The sequence below is a fragment of the Protobothrops mucrosquamatus genome, unplaced genomic scaffold (assembly GCF_001527695.2).
Source record: "Protobothrops mucrosquamatus isolate PMUCROS unplaced genomic scaffold, P.Mucros_1.0 scaffold62, whole genome shotgun sequence".
In the NCBI taxonomy this organism is placed as follows: Eukaryota; Metazoa; Chordata; class Lepidosauria; order Squamata; family Viperidae; genus Protobothrops; species Protobothrops mucrosquamatus.
Window position 1 is genome coordinate 1,043,510 of NW_015386441.1, and position 18,369 is coordinate 1,061,878.

Here is an 18,369-nt window from a genome sequence, read left to right on the forward strand (position 1 = left end):
AATAATAATAATAATAATAATAATAATAATAATAATAATAATAATAATAATAATAATAATAATAATAATAATAATAACCTATGTGTCATGTCCTAATCCACTGAAAATAAATAGGCCTAAAATGATTAGGTAATACTGGTAATCAATCCCTTTATGTGAATATCTTAAACAAATGTACAAGTTTTATTGTTCAGTTCTCTTAGTTTTTATTGAATTAGCCCCTAATTGTCTCCTTTCCCTGAGATCATATCCTGACCATCCATTTGAACCTAAAGCTGTCATTGCTTTGTCTTAGTAAATTATGGCTTTGTATATTAATTACAGTTGGATGGCTTGATATAAAATGTTAAGCTCTAACCAAACCAAATATTTTGCTTTTGAGCAAGGCTCAATCTATATCAAGCACCTAAAGAGAAATTTTGTTGCATGTTTAGTTAAGGCAGAACATGTAAGTACAGTTCTCCAGATTATACTCTAACTTCCAACAGCCCTAACCAATGAGAAATAGAAAGGAATGATGTGAGTTCTAGTCAATATCTGAAGGGTCCATCAATGGCTGTTTTAAAGGAAATCAGTAACATGTAACTTATTAATAGTACCAAGTCATTGCTCTTCTATTTACTTGAGGCCAGGTATGGGATGATATCAGAAAGCTCACATTCCTATATATTTATGCAAAGGACTCTATCTTTTTGTATCCCATTCCCTCTAAAGATCATCAGGAATTGAACAAAAAAGAGAAGAAAAAGAGAAGTGCAACACCAATGATTTGTTGATTACATGTCATTGAGTTGGTATCAACTCTTAGCCACCACATATATAGAAGATTTTCCAGAATGATATCTCTGCAACCTAGACTTTCAGGTCTCCTAATGGTGCATCTGTTGCCACTATAATTGAGTCCATCCAATGGATTTGCTGCTAGTTGTCTTTTTTCACTTTCCTTCCACCCTTTCCCACACTGTAGACTTCTTAAGGAAGTTAGATCTTTGCACAATATGCCCAAAATAAATAATTTGTGCCTTAAATGAGAACTCTGGCTTGATTTTTTTTTGTAACTCTATAATCCATGTTTTCTTGGCTATTTGTGGAATTTTCATCAAGGTTTCTCCTACACCAAATTTCAAAAGCATCATTTTTTTTAATCTTAATTCTTCAAAATCCAGCTTTCCATAGAGCAACCTAGGAAAAACCATTGCTTGCATGATCCTCATATTTATAGGTATTAACACATCACAGCATCTGGGTATCTTTGCCAAGGCATTTATAGCTATCTTACCAAGTGCTAGAATATCGTATATTGATTTGATTAGTGTTGACAGTCAATCCTAGAAGGTAGAAATTACCACTTCAGTCTCAGTTCTGAGACTGGTTTCTGTGCCTATTGTCATTAATTTGGATCTTTTTATATTTAATTATAAATCTCTTTTCTCTCCAATGTACTCCTTAACTTTTATTACTAGAGCCTGCAGATCATTGGAATTTTCAGATATTAAGGGAGTGCCATTAGGATAGCACAGATTATTTATGTTTATTCCTCCAATTTTAGAACCACACTTCTCTTCTTCAATCCTAGCCTCCCTCAATATATATTCAACATAGAGATTAAATAATTTAAGGGAAGAATGCATACGTTTTGCATAAAGACAGTGAGATAGTCTGTCTGTCTATTCCTAAGAATACTCCATAATTTAACATTATTGGTACAATCAGAGGGATTTCTATAACCAATAAAACACATATTTACTTCTTGTGGATTTTCTTACACTTTTTTCAATTATCTTGCATGCATCAATAATAATATATTTTGTTTTCAGGCTTTTTAAAACAAGTCTGAATATGTGGCATCTCCCTTTCATTGTACAGTTCTGATCTGCATTAGATACTGCTAAGTTTAGTGGACCAGAGGAATGCGGTGGATATAATTTACTTGGACTTTAGTAAGGCATTTGACAAAGTAGATCAAAACCTACTACTTGATAAGATAGAAAAATGCGGGTTAGACAGCATCACCACCAGATGGATCCGTAGCTGGCTGACCGGCCGTACTCAGCATGTGGTCCTCAATGGAACTGCATCTACATGGAGGGAAGTGTGTAATGGGGTGCCCCAAAGCTCTGTTCTGGGCCCAGTGCTCTTCAACATCTTCATCAACGATCTGGATGAGGGGATAGATGGGGAACTCATCAAATTTGCAGACGACACCAAGCTGGCAGGAATAGCCAACACTCCAGAAGACAGGCTTAGGATACAGGAGGATCTGGACAGACTTGAACACTGGGTGCTGTCTAACAAAATGAAATTCAATGGTGAAAAAAGTAAGGTTCTACATTTAGGCAAGAAAAACCAAATGTATAGGTATAGTATAGGGAGTACCTTGCTCAATAGTAGTAACTGCGAGAGGGACCTTGAAGTCCTAGTGGACAATCACTTAAATATGAGTCAGCAGTGTGCTGCAGCTGCCAAAAAAGCCAACACAGTGCTAGGCTGCATTAATAGAGGGATAGAATCAAGATCACGTGAAGTATTAATACCACTTTACAATGCCTTGGTAAGGCCACACTTGGAATACTGCATCCAGTTTTGGTCACCACGATGTAAAAAAGATGTTGAGATTCTAGAAAGAGTACAGAGAAGAGCAACAAAGATGATTAGGGGACTGGAGGCTAAAACATATAAGGAACGGTTGCTGGAATTGGGTATGTCTAGTTTAACAAAGAGAAGGATGAGGGGGGACATGATAGCAGTGTTCCAATATCTTAGGGGCTGCCACAAAGAAGAGGGAGTCAGGCTATTCTCCAAAGCGCCTGAAGGCAGGACAAGAAGCAACGGGTGGAAACTAACCAAAGAGAGAAGCAACCTAGAACTAAGGAGAAACTTCCTGACAGTTAGAACAATTAACCAGTGGAACAACCNATTATTATTATTATTATTATTATTATTCTTTGCTATGTATCCTGACTTCTTCCAATCTATTGGCCTGTGTGTATTCTCCTGATTTGCTGGAAAAGTTTGTTTGGAACAATACAAATGAGGGATTTCTATAAAAATAGGAATGATGGTTTCAAAAACTCGCAGTTTAAAAAGTAACCCTAACCCTTAAAATAAAATGATTTCAACATATTTCCTGAAGAACAGGAAACTGGCTTTCAATAGAGAACTTTTGTAAATGCGATGCTATTGTATCAATCACACTTCCTTCAACTGTCAACCTCTTATCTCTGTAGAGATTGAAGAACAGGTTTAGAAAGGATCTTAAAATGATTTTTTTCTCACCTGTTGTCTTCAAGATGTGGCAGGACACCCCCTCCCATTTTTTTTCAACACATCTGGAGGAAATCAAGTCAAGAAAAACTGTATGCAGGCAGTTTCACATAGGAAATGATCGTTCAGATACTCTATTCCCATGTGGTTGAAGGCTTTGTGGTTTACAGCAAGTTTGAATAATACCTGGAATTAAATTAGAAGTTAAGAAAGACCTTTTAACTCTATTGTCTTTTGTTCATTTTATCAGGTCTTCTCTAGTAACCTTGCCATTTAATACCGAACTAATGGAATTCTCTATGTATATTTCAGTAATGGTTCCATGGACACATGGAAGCTGTTTCAAGGCTAACCTCAATAGACTGAAAATTTGATTGCTTTGCCATTCTAGGTTCCCAGTGTCTGGCCTATGTAGCAAAGTTGGCACATACACACAATCTTCTTGACCTTTAGCAGTTCACCAGACTTGCATAATAGAAAACACAAATCTTAGGTAGTACTAAGAGTTCTAAATATAAATATAACACATTTTTCTCACTCAACCTGTTGTTGACCAAGTAAAGCATATAAAATTGCCTATATGTCAAATAGGAAGCACTCCACAGATTATTGGAAAAATGTGGAAAAAGTTCAATCTTTGTAACAAATAGAACTGAAACATTTTTAGAATATATTCAGGAGAGAGAGAGAGAGAGAGAGAGAGAGAGAGAGAGAGAGAGAGAGAGAGAGAGAGAGAGAGAGAGAGAATCTTCATTTATGTTTTTGGCCTTTGATGGTGTGGTTTTGTTTAAATACTTTGTTGGATTACCTCATGTTAACATCTTGTTCTCTGAATTTGAAAGTGCCTATTAAAAAGTTTCCTATTGTTTTAAGTTATGACATTTGAAAAGGGAATGTGTATACATTTGAACTTATTGTAGGTATTTTCATCCTCTCTCTTGTGCAATTGTGTTATCTAGACATGTTTCATTCATGAGTCCTGCAATTTTAGAGTGCCCTAAAAAAAAAAATCACAAGCCTTGAGATTAAATTGTGCTGCCAATATGTAAGCGAAGTCACCAACAAGGGACAAATAACTCAGATATAGAAAACCTGCTAGTGTTACATATTGAAATTGACCTTCTAAAAGTCTACTCCTTCTTTTAGTAAAAGTTTAGATGTCCTAGCTTTCTTCACTCCATTCTTTATTACAAAAAAATAATCCCAATAAATCTCAAAATGAAAAATGAGACAAACAGAAAATTAATTTTACACAACAGTTTGAGTTTACTGAGACAACATTCCTGAGGGCTATAATTTAAAAAAAAAATTCAGGAAAGAATTTATGCTTCAAGTGATGATTCCAAAATTGAGTCATTGTTACTAAACTATAGTGTACATTCCAATACTGTACATTACAATGTTAGTTTCTATCTTCCTGTCTTTCAATAAGAGAGTCTCTAAATTGCAGGCTTCCGGTTTGCCATCGGTGCCTCCGGACGCATGGAGGCAAACTCCATTTTCAGTGTCCGATTTCATCCCACTGGGGGACCCTGGAAAGTATCAAAAGTCACCCTGTAGGGGCGACGAGCGAGGAGGGGATCCCTGCTTGATCGCGGGAGGGCAGCAGCGCTTCTGCTTGATCCGGGGCAGCTCTCCAAACCGGCGGGGGAAAGACTGGCCATAGCAATATGGCGTATCATTAAGCTGCTGACAGCCAAAGTCAAAACTACTACCAAGCACCTTTAAAGCAATGCAGATGAAACTGGGTGAGATCTGATCTTCTCTTTAAGACTCTAAATATCTTTTCTGCAAAAGCTGCCCTAAGTATTTTTCTCCCTGTGAAGAGAGAGGGAAGGGAATTCCTGCCCCACTCTCTAAGAACAGCTGCAACTGACTACCCAGGGGAAATAAAGCAATTATAAAAACAACTTTAATTTAATTGGATGCATATACTTTTGAAATTTAGGGACTAAAATGTTTTCCTAAAAGTTTTCTCATTCCTATTTCTACTGGATACGCTGATTTTTATCTAAAAAGAAAAGAAATAAACTTTGAAAAACTATTATAAAAACGGGGGACTTAAAAAATTTTAAATGGCATCAGTAACATCTTGTGGCGAAGTTTGGTATTACAACTTGTTATTGCTTAAAAGAGACTTGGCTTGAAGCCTAGACTTTAGATAAAACTCTTTCAACCTTGCTACTCAGCTGTAAAGAGAACTTCTGGGCGGCATAACTGGCCTGCTTGAACTATGAATGTAAACCTTTACTGACTTTCAGAGTTATATGTGGGGAATTGCCTTCCTATCTATTTATTTGAGGAACATTGGTTATTATATGAGATGATGAAATACCTTGGACTATAAAATCTTACTTGACAAACGACTTCTACTATAAAGATTACCTATAAACACATGAAATAGAGGTCCCATACGTAATTATAAAATTATTTTTAACGTCTGATTTTAAAGTCCTCAACTTAACACATTATTAAGAGAATATGGATGAAGACCAGGAAAATATCCTTTCCATGTTGAAAGCAATACATGAAACCATTCTTTCAGCTTATGACAAAATAAGACCCAACATAAGATAACAAGATGCCAGCTTAGATACACAAACCCAAATTTTGACTACAACCAAAGAACTAACAATGTAGAAGATAACAGAAGAAGTGGAACAATCAACTATTAAGACAGAGGACTCAGTTGATGAACAAATATAGTTAATGGAAAATCCAGAAAAGGGAGTGACAACACTGAAAATGGAAAAGACTTTCTATATAAATCAGAAGAAATTTGAGAAAGAAGAACAGATTGAATGGAAGATAAACATATCAGGACAATCATGGGGAATTGGATTAATAGGGAGATAATTTAATGAATACAAATGGGCCAGCCCTTCCAAAAAAATGGCAACTAAATGGTCTCTCTTATTTCAAATAATATATATATAATAACAGAGGGAGATCTATTTGATGATCTAAAAGCACTGACATGAAAGGCTAGTTGGCAAAGGAAGAAAGCCAGAATAAGGCTGAAGAAAATTGGGGTTTTGATTTATTAGAGGGAATTTCATATTACTAATTAGAGGGTTAAACGGAGAAGTTGAGATAAGGGGAATTTTGGTCACTAAATTTAAAATATTTAGAAACTAGTTGAAAATAAGGATTTTGTTTAATATTTAAAAATTAGACCCCCCCAAAAAAATTATGAATATGTTTGATTTATTGATTAACCCAGACAATATATGTAATGGTTTTGATTTATTAAAGAGGATACTGTATTATTAATTAGATAATTTAATATGGTGGGAAATAGATAACTTTTAGGAAATAGAACAAGACTATATTTAAATAGATAAGATTTGTATTTTGAATATTAGATTCTGTTATGAATTGAGATAAGGGAAACTTTGGTTACCTAAAGCCTGGAAATTATAAATATCAAAGGTTAAATTGGAATATTGATGAGAAACTAAAAATTGAGAAAAAATTAATAACAGGATATGGATTGTTTATGAAGATTGAATGTAAAAAATAACTAAGATACATATAAGCTAAAAAATTATTGATAAATGTAATAATGATGTTTTTACTGAGTTGATATAATAAGAACTGTATTAGCTTAAATACGAGACAGTAAACGTTAAGGGAAAAAAAGAGGAAATATTTGATGTTGTAACTTGAGATTTGTACTAAAGATTTTGTTATTGAACTAACCCAGCCACCACATTGCTTTTTAAATACTTAAATGTAAAATTGGAAAATTAATAAAATATTATTTTTAAAAAAGAGTCTCTAAGCTTATAAGACTTTGAATACTTTAAAGGATTTTTACATTTCTTAAAATTTCTGAATATGAGATATCCAGTTTGTAGTCCAGCCCACACACTTTTCTGAGTATTGATTCCATACAGTCGGTTGGTCACCAGAGGTTTAGTGGTTTAGTCTTCCAAGCTTTCAAATTCGTGCTGGAACCCATCCTCAGGGAATTTCTCTCTACCAGAATATATGCTTTGGACTATGTAATACTTCGTATTTATGTAATACTTTCCTACTGGTTGATTGGTGTGTTGACAGCCAGCGATCAAAGACTTTGATCCAGAACCAGTTGCATTCTTTCTCTAAAGTGTCTGATTACTCCCCAAAATGTATTGTTTGGGGATATATATATATATAGACCTGGAAAATGACACAGAGAAAGGGATAAAGAAACCTCCCCAGATATTCTGATAAAATTCTGAGTCCTCATACCAGGTTTAGAATTGCTTTAAAAAAATCCACTGGGAGATCTTGGTATGAATATTTAAAGTATTTGTTAAAAACATTATATTTCATTTACTTGATTCCAAGCAGTTCATATCAATTCAACACATTAAACTACGTACATTTAAAACAGGTAAAATATAAACCAAAGTAAAATGAACTTAAAAGCAACACCAATCAAATGAAACAAGGCAGCTCCATCCCTAAATACACTAATAACACATTAACCTCAGTTAGTGTCCAGTACATTAGCATTAAGGCTCCAAACAGGAGGTAATGAGCAGAGTTTTGGTGCCTTTCTAAATACCAGATATATAGGCATCAATCTATAATTGGGGAGCATTTCAAAAATGAGGGTAGCCGTAACAGGAAATTAGTTTCTAGTTCCCATTCCTGAAACTTCACCAGGGGACAGAGTCCCTTTTCTGAGTTGATTTTGCAGGGAGATTTGACTTGAAGGTACCTTTCACTCAAGTCATGAATGACTTTGTAGATCAAAATCAGTATGTTGAACAGAACTCAGAAATAGGTAGCTGATATGGGGTCTGCATTCAGTAAGTGTACCACTACTGAATCATCCTTTTCCTGCCAGCAAATAAGCTGTTGCATTCGATACCAATTCCAGATTGTCTCCAAAACCAGTCCCAAGTAGAGTAGACTACATTACCATTGATCAGAAATTGATGTGGGCATGAGTTATTGTTTTCATGAGTTCCTATTCCAACAGAGGTGACATCTGGCGCACCAACTAGACTGGTCAAATTGGTCAGGGCCTCCAAATACTGATCTAGTGGTAAGTCAAAGAGAATTCTCAGATTGCAACAGATGTGCAAAATGACAAAAGGGCATGTACCCAATGCATGTACAAAGGGGATGCAACTTGTGCTGTAATGATACAACTCTGTTTTCATCACTCACGCTTCTCCATCATCCTCTTTTTTTCTGCAGGTATTCAATATAATAATACTAGGTGCTATTTGTTCCTTTGAAGTATTTTTACGGAAAGCAGGCCTTCCTTCTAGTTTATGAATTCATGCATATGTCAAATTGATGAGGAGACAAGTCCTGGATTGTAAGTAAGTAAGTAAGTAAGTAAGTACAAGTCTTTTGTGTATAGAAAGAATTAAGAAAAAGAAGTGTAGACTAAGTCACACTGCAAAATGTAAGAGAATAGAGCTGTAATTTGCAGCACTTTTTTTTATCAGTAGTGGAAATAGCCAGATATTTGATAGTAATGTCTAATCTCTACATGACTCTTGTGCCTTTCTCTTCAACAGAAATACTTCCCATGGAAAAAAAAACCCTGCAGCTGAAGTGATGTTAACCTGATAATCCTACCTGAAAGTCAACAAGGACAACCTTCATTTCTGGGACACTGCTTGTTGTTTCTTTTATGCAAGCGCTTATGGAAGATAAGAGAGTGGTACTTATGTAATTTGAATGGAAATGTCAAGTGCTCACAGCCTATGATTAGAGGTAAGTGCCCTGCTATTATACAGTAGCTCTCTTAAGTACACCAGGCTGAGGATGTGACATGACCTCTTCTCAGCAAATGCTTGCCTCCCTCCTCTCTACAAGACCCTTGTGTCCCTTCCCCATTGACTGGTGCAACCCAGCAATGAGTAAAACAATCAACATTGCACAATGAACCACCACTTGTCAATTTGGAAGAATGCTCTGCTATGTCCTCAAACAAGGAGAGCTACAATTCTGCACACATGGACTGAAACTTTCTTCTACTCTGACTACAGATATTTATTTCCCTTTTTTAAAGAAGGGAACATTATAAATGTATAAACACTATAAATTGACAATGTCAGCTTCATATAAAGAAAACTTATATAAAATGTTCTATAGATGGCACTTGCCACCAACAAGATTAGCAAAAATGTTTAAAAATATGTCAGAGAAATGTTGGAAATGTAAACACAAACCAGGTACTTATTATCATATGTGGTGGACATGTGTTAAAGCAAGGAGATATTGGACAATAATCCACACTTGGTTAGAAAAAATGTTAGAGAAACACATAGACTATAAATCTGAATTTTTTTTACTAGGTATAATGCCAGAAAAATGTGATAAGCAAAGTACATATTTGATTCTATATGTGATAATAGCAGCAAGAATTATATTTGCACAATATTGGAAGAACGAAGAAATACCACCAGAAGAAAATATAATGTGGAAATGGACAGACTTACTTTAAGGTTGAAAGAAAAAGAAGAAACAGAATATTTTCAAACATGGGACCTATTTTATCAATGGTTAGAGAAAAGATTTAGGGATTAGGAATTTAATTTGTATTAGTGAATAAAATACTCAGACAACACGTTTTTGTTGAATAATTATTATTGAACTCTGTTAAAAAAATAATAAAACTTTTTTTAAAAAAAGAAGGGAACATTACATTAATAACCATTTGAGTTGGCTAGAACACAGAGAATAGGATTTGTAGCTGAACAATGTCATGGTCTGGTTAAGAAGGATAGGTGTCATGTAGATCATGTCTATTCCAGGACTGTGCCAGATTCATTTGATTCTAGGAATGCGGACATCTCTGTAACTTGCAGAGTTTATTGGAGAGTGGATTTGCTCACAGAAACCCATGGAAACAAGGTAATAATGTATAGGTACATAATTCAATCTATTTTAACTGTTGGAAGATTTTTGTTTCAAGTTACAAAATACATATATAGTAGTTTAAAAATGGTCACAAAAGTGATAAAACATGATTATTTTAACTTACAGTGTTCCCATTAAAGAGTTTGGTGTTAAGACATCAGGCTGGTAATTGTGAGACCATGAGTTCTAAACTTTGCTTCTGGAGTAAAAAAAATGTGATGGCATTGAATCTGTTTTTCTTCATATAGATTGATAGCACAAAAATGGCTTTAAGAGAAAAGGTAATAATCAGGAATTTGGTGATTAGACCATACTAAAAATGGGTTAAGAGTCAGTTTTACCATCTGTGCAATGAAAATAGGCTGTTGTCCCAGAGATAAAAATCATTCCACTCATTGTCCATTGGATCACTTTCGATATTAAGATTTAGTATAAATAAAGCCCATATATTCACCATTGGTTTTGCTCTCTCAACTACCATCCTTATTTTTGTATTTTTGTGTATTTAATTCAAAAGTTTTCTTTACCTTGGAGTGACATATGCAACAACCTTAGCAATGGCTGATCTTTAATATCATTGGAAACAGGCAGACAGATTCATTCTTCTTGAGTATTCTTTGCCTTAAGCTTTTTTGACACTGCAAACTGGAGGAATAATTTCACTTTAGAACAGCAATCCCTGGCTCTCATAATCATAGTGAGATCTATAATGCAATAGAGTAATATTTGTTTATTTCAGGAAGTACTGCACTTCAGGATGTGATTAAAGATAGTGGAGACAAAACCTGCTTAAGGGAAAGGCTTATGAATGTACAGAAAATAAAGAGGATACAACATTCTTAGCTTGCAAGCAGAAATATTTGTTCTACTTGTTACTATTCTGGCCTTTCTTGAAGGCATTTCATTTACCCAGTCAGAGCATGATGATGTTACCTAATTTCAGTAATCAACACCTGTAAGAAAACAACCAGGCTCAGAGAGCATCAAAGACTCCTCACTTCAACCTGAGCTACAAATATTCATCTCTATCGGTACTACAGTAAAGTGGATTGTAATATTTAGATTTCTGCATTTCTCAGCCAAAGTTTGCCTGAATTAATAATAATAATAATAATAATAATAATAATAATAATAATAATAATAATAATAATAATAATAATAATAATAATAAGAAAGTTGGAAGGGACCTTGAAGGTCATCTAGTCCAACCCCCTGCTCAGGCAGGAAACCCTATACCATTTCGGACAAATGGCTGTCCAGTCTCTTCTTAAAAACTTCCAGTGTTGGAGCATTCACCGCTTCTGGAGGCAGATTGTTCCACTGGTTAATTGTTCTCACTGTCAGGAAGTTTCTCCTTAGTTCCAGGTTGCTTCTCTCCTTGATTAGTTTCCACCCGTTGCTTCTTGTCCTGCCTCCAGGCGCTTTGGAAAATAGCTTGACTGCCTCTTCTTTATGGCAGCCCCTGAGATATTGGAACACTGCTATCATGTCTCCCCTCGTCCTTCTCTTCATTAAACTAGACATACCCAATTCCAGCAGCCGTTCCTTATATGCTTTAGCCTCCAGTCCCCTAATCATCTTTGTTGCTCTTCTCTGTACTCTTTGTAGTATATGAATGAACATAAATTCCATATTTCATAGCCTCTGTGTTTGGTAATATCTACAGTATATCTATCTATATCTATTCATGTTTTAATTTCAATGTCACTTTGAATATTTAGAAAAGCGGGAAATTATTGTCTTCTGCCCAAGTAAACAAAATGAACAAATAGGACTTGTTACACCGGTCATCTTCGCTTTGGGGAAAAGTTTATATATTTCATATTAATTCTGGAATTAATTCTGTAGAAACTTTCCATTTTGATAATTACTGTTTGCTGTTCTCAGAAGACAGCGAAGAAGAAATGTCTCAATAATGTACCACTCTACAAAGACCACTATTAACACAGCACAGAGTCAGGGGTCACTTTGGCAATTTGCCCGAATCTTGAGAGCTACACCCAATTAGTTTCTCCACATTTACATAATTTGCACGGGATTTTGAAACGCACCAGTTGTGTTTAAACTTGACATTTATACTGGGGGCATCAGACATACACCCATTTTTTCTTTTCTTTTTTTTATAAGGCGTATAGTTGCTGGCAGAAATTCAAAGAGAAGACAATTGGTTTGTACAATTAAACTCTTCAGATTCCTTTTTCAACTCACAAACTTCACTCATGTAGAAAAAATAGTAGAGCAATGTTTCCAATTTTTTTCATACATGGACCTCTATAACATCATTTTTTTTGTGTAGAACACAAAATTAGACAAAAACTGTTTTGAAATTTTGTAGTATATTAAAGTTTGACAAGACAAGATTTGGGTCTTCTTTAAAAATATTTTAATACCTAAAGAACCATCTGTCATTGCCTTATGGACCATGAATGGTTTTTAGGCCACAAATTAGGAATATTTGTTTTAGAAAAACAATTATCACTTTGTCAAGATATTGGTCTGAGATATAGTTTTACTATATAAGATAAGAAAGAACAAAGAAAAAAGAAAAAGAGATAAAACCATATTATAATATATTACAAAACAGCTTAGTTTGGAATAATTAATATCAATAAAGAGTAAGTTTATTTGTTAGTTTGAAATAATTTTATATCAATAAAGAGCCACTTTATAAGCAAAAAATTAACACATGGTTATAAATCTGGACACTGTAATGCGTTATAAGTACACCGTTCTTCATTTATTAATATACTTCAAATTTGGAGTAAATAATTCAAAATCGTATTCATATGTTTCAACCTTATATTTCCCCCCCCAAATTAGCAAATTTAAGGATATTAAACCAATACAGGATAAGGGTGACACAGGATGATAGCATGTGTTAGCATTTTCCATCATTTCACACTTCTAGCATAGCAACCAAGCCTTTTAAACATAAACATGATTTTTTTGTTGTTGGATTAGCCAAATTTTAAAACCATAAGATACATACTTGACATTCCTTAAAATGCCTAACAATTTTACTTCTTTGTATCTTGCATTTATTATTTTTACAATTAACTCAAAGTAGCGAATATACACATCATTGTTTTCCCTTCAACAGTAACCTTATGAGGTGAAGTGGACTGAGAAAGAGTGACTGGCCCACGCTCATCCAACTGGCTTTTGTGGCTAAGCAGGGACTAGAACTCACAGTTTCTTACTTTCTAGCCTGGTGCCTTAACCACTAGACCAGGGGTAGGCAACCTTGGCTCTTTTATGACTCGTGGACTTCAACTCCCAGAATTCCTGAGCCAGCTATAAAAGAGCCAAGGTTGCCTACCCCTGCACTAGACCTAACATGTAAGATTTACATGTAAGATTATAGCATGTTGGTATGTCTCTTTTGGCTTAATTTGTTGCTTATTCTACCTGTTATGATTAAAATAATCTTATATTATCCCTGTGTGTTTAAATATACCTATACAACTTACCTGGAGTGTTAACAATTTTGTAGTACTCTCAAGAATAATAGCAATTGTTCAGAAAATAAGGTGCTATTCCAGCGCAAAGGAATGAGTTGGAACAGCTACATTAATACAGTTATCAAGAAATCTATTTTTCATTCTTGCATATAATCACAGAAATATTTTTAAGATATCTAAAATGAATGAGTTCTCAGCCATCTGAGCTTTCAGTCCTGGTCAAACAGATATTTTCTGCAAAGCAGAACCTCAGGGAAATATATAAATGTTTAAGTCTGAACTCATATTGCAGGTACATGTGCTCAAAATGAATAATTTTCAAATAGACAGCAAATCAAATTGCTAATTCATTTATCAATTAATACACATAGGGGTTTTAAATTGTTTTAAAAATTGATGTAAAATTGCTTAAAGAGAAATCTTATATCCTCTTTCCTTGTTAAAATATGAGTAAGTTATTTAATTGTGCAGGTGAGTGGAGAGCTGATTTGGGAAACTGTTAATGGGGAACAAAGTCTTCAGCACTGAGTCACTGGTTCAAATCCAATTCACGTTCTTAGTGACAGAAAATCATTGCCATCTGATAGTTGCTTGACAGTTGTATGTGACTGGATCTGTTGGTAGTCAGATGTAGATCTCAGTACATGGACTGTAAGACAGGGCCTCTCTGTCACATCAGTGTAACTTGGAGTTATTTGTAGAAGTTAAAACATAAAAACTCATAGACAAGGCACTGTTTCATTTTGGATCAAATACACTAAAAATGGACTAAAAGGGTTTGCAACTTGTTTTATGACTTAGGAATATAAGAAACGTTTTAGATTACAAAGTCTTTTTTTCCCTGTTTTTGGGCATAGTTTCTCATCACTCCTCAAGTTCTTTTTAAACTTGAAATGCCAGAGATTGTCTCCTTAATGGATGGGACATGTAACATGTTCCTCCTACTTGGCCTGATGGACTGGTAGATGTAATCCAGGAAAGTCAGTCCTCAAATACCCAGGACCTATGACATGTAGGGCTACAAAACTCAAAGCCAACACCTTGAATCCATCCAGAAGCAAACTGGTAACTAATGCAGCTCATGGAACAGAAATGTAATGCATGCCATCGAAGGGGAATATAGTACATAACCACATTTTGCACCAATTGAAATGTCCAAATACTGTTCAAGGGCAATCTCATGTAGAAAGCATTAAGTACAGTAGTTCATTTAGGAGGTAACTAGGGCATGCAACAACATGCTGCAAAGACCATCCTAGTCAAGACTACCACCTGCTCCATGGGAGTACAGAGGGAACCTCAGATTGTGCAGTAAGTCTGTTTGGGGCAGTGCCTCCACCCTGTTTAGTATCAAAGATGGTAAAATCCCAGATCAGGAAGCTTGCCAGAATTCAGATCCCCATCCCTATCCAGATCCCCACACACTCCAGGCACTGAGTCAGGATATCAAGAGCACCAATGTACAATCGAGTATAATCAGCATACACATTCCAGGGTGATGGATGATCTCACCCAATGGTTTCAGGAAGATATTAAATAGGAGTGGAAAGAGTACAAAATCCTCTGAAACCCATTACATAATAGGACGAGTGTGGGATCTCTCATTCCCAATCAACACCAACTGGTAATGGCCCCATAGGTAAGAGGGAAACTGTCAGATGCAAAAAATCAGATCCACACATGAAGTTCTAATTAAACTGATTTATTGCTACATAGCCTATGAACAAGAATGTTCTCAACTAATGGTTAGCACCTGCTGGGAATTAGATAAGAGTAAATGGAACTCAAAAGTGGTTGCACTTAGTCCGTTTATGGCTACATAGTGATTCTAGGCTGGTCCCTCTTTTAACTCCACCCTAGGTTCTGCCACTCCTTCGCCTACAGAAACCAGCATATTACACTGCCACTCCAGGGAGCCAATTGGTTATGGTGTTGAAAGAGGTATGAAAGTTACCAAATAGTCATGATGGATACAGTACACCCATCCTTCCCCATTAGAGATCATCCAAAAACCCATCAGGAACAGCTCCTACCTATCTCTGAAACCAATGTGAGTCCATCTGTCACTGGGAGCAGATCAATCTAATGGACCCACCTTCATGTGGCAAGGAGTAGTGCCAAGAAATCTCCTGGTTACCAGAATATAATCTCACATTGAGCCACAAAGAGCTTTCACAGAGTCTTTTTCTATGAAATATGCCATACCACTGAGCTCTATCTCTTTTCAGTTTGCTTTTGCTCTTTTTTAAACCTCAGATGACTCAGTAGAATATTATTGATTAAAAATTTAGCCATGAGTCATAGAACAAAAATTGCCTGTATGGCTAAGGAATTGTGGTCTTCAGGTGTTGAATCATAATTCCCAATAGCCCAAACCAGCAAGGGTAGCAAGGCACAATTCTGATTGCAATTGTGTGTATTTGGATTGTAGGAAGACAAATTGAACTTGGTAAGATTTTTTTTCCCCTCAGAATCTTCATCTTAGAGGATTAGGTAGAAATGATGAGAAACTCTAGTTCTGAAACCCTGGTGAACTTTTTCTGTTCTGAGGAAACAATAATGAATTAAAGTAAATCACAGGACTAACTTAATATAATGCCACTTCTTTTGTTTGTATGATAACAACACCCACAAGCTTTAACTGAACTTGTGATGTGCAAGATCTTAATTTCTGCATGCTATCACTCATTGGATGCACAATCATCATGTAAGTTATGCTAAAAGGCAGTAACTGGTCAAAAGCATTCAGTAATCTTAGTAGCTAAAGGAGAACTTAGATGTTTCTCCATTCTAAATGCAAGGTTTAACCATTATATTACTCTATGCATTAAGCTTTTCTGTATTAGAGAAAGTATCAGAGAAAAAGATTCCTCACCATAAAATAAATTTTAGAGAAGTATTGCTATGACTTCTCCCTACATCCACCATGTAGATGAGAGAAAATTATCAGTTGTTCCAATATTAATATTTTTCTAGTTTTCATTAACTGACTTTCCTTTAAATTTATATATCAGTGTAATCTTTAATTGGACTATAGTTACATACTGTCTACTAGATATATTTCCAGTTTTATTTACTATTGTAATGTTATGATTTAATCTATTCTAATGGCTACTATATATATCAAAGAATTTTTTTCATGATTTTCATAAATGTCTCAATAATTCTGCAGCAACCCAAGCTCGTTCACTCATCAAAAGATAAGTGGAATATCATTTTAAAAAATCTAGTAAATTACCTCATAACTAATACTTTAAACCAAAATATAAAGACGTAGCAGCCTTAGAATATTAATATTAGAAAGAAATGAACAATCTGCCTAGCATTTTGTTTGGATAGAAGGACCATCTCAGTATCTGTGGATTCCTTGAGTAGCCTCAGGCAGATTGACTCTCTTCCAGCTTTACAACTGTGCTCTCTATTTAGGCAGTAGATCATTGCAGAGAATGGCAGGTGAAGTTATAGCCATCAGTCAAATGACTATACAAAGGATATCAAGCACAATTCTAGCATCAGAAAATGCATGTGCCTATAAGATGATTAGATAATGCTGAAACTTATGTTCTATGATAGGAAGTAAAAAACTGTCACCTCCACCGCAAAAACTATGCTAAGTTCTTAAGAATATATTTTTATTATGTTGGTATTCAGGAATATCCAGTCCTGTCTTCCTGCACATTCTTAGTTTATAGTCCAATAATTAAGCTGTCAGCCTACAGTACGGGGTCCAAAGAAAATAGTATCAATAGGGATGTCCTTTTATTACTAGCAAACCAGTAAATCTAATGTTGTAGCATTTCTTAACTTGGTAGATACCCAAAGTATTGGAATTTCTCAGGATAATTCTGGAATTTGCAACCTCAAATTCCTGCTTCTGATAAGTATAGGCTGGAAAGGGCAGTGGAAGTTCTTACTATAGTATCAAACCTATCTCTAAATGCAAATCTGTATTTGCATGATAATTGTAGCAATTATTAACATATGCATATAACAACATAGTCTGCTGGAATGAATATTTCAAAAGGAGATCTACAGTATATTTCTCACTTTTTCTCAATTTGCCACCTGTTAGATGACTATCTTCCTTACTTTTATTTTAGCTTTATCCGATACATATTCCAGACTATGGTTCTCAAAATTACCAATCAGCATGCCTAAACTTCAAAACAGAAAACAGATCGATACCTGGTTAGAGACAACTATCTGATATTTTCATTCCATGGTCAACATAAACTAAGAAATCTCTCCCATATGCAAAGCCAACCACCTCACCTGCCACTAATGCGTAGCAGAACAAAATATATTGTCTTCTCCTGTTATCTTATCCAAACAGCTTAATTATATTGTTCATACTTATCCAAGCAAATACACATCTACCACGTTTGTTTACGTAACTTATAATGGTATCTTCAGTTATTACAGCCCAATTATTGATCCGTACTACCAATGTAGTTTCAGATTTCTCCAGTTACCTGAACAAAATTATTGAGTCAGGTGAATACGATTTAGAATTTCAGCCACCCTCACTATGAGTTCCTGTAAATTGATGATATAGTCTACACATTTATGTCTTCAATTTTTCAAGGTTTCTACCTTGCTATGTCTTAATATAAAACTATTCCCCAGTGTTTTCCGCAGAAAAGAATAAACTGCACACTTTCATCCAAAAATACTTCTAATTCTCCCACAAGTTGCAAGTTTCTACTAGGAAGATGCCTTGAATACATGATACATCAGCTAGCAGTCCTTTGCAGTGAATTTGCATTCCTGT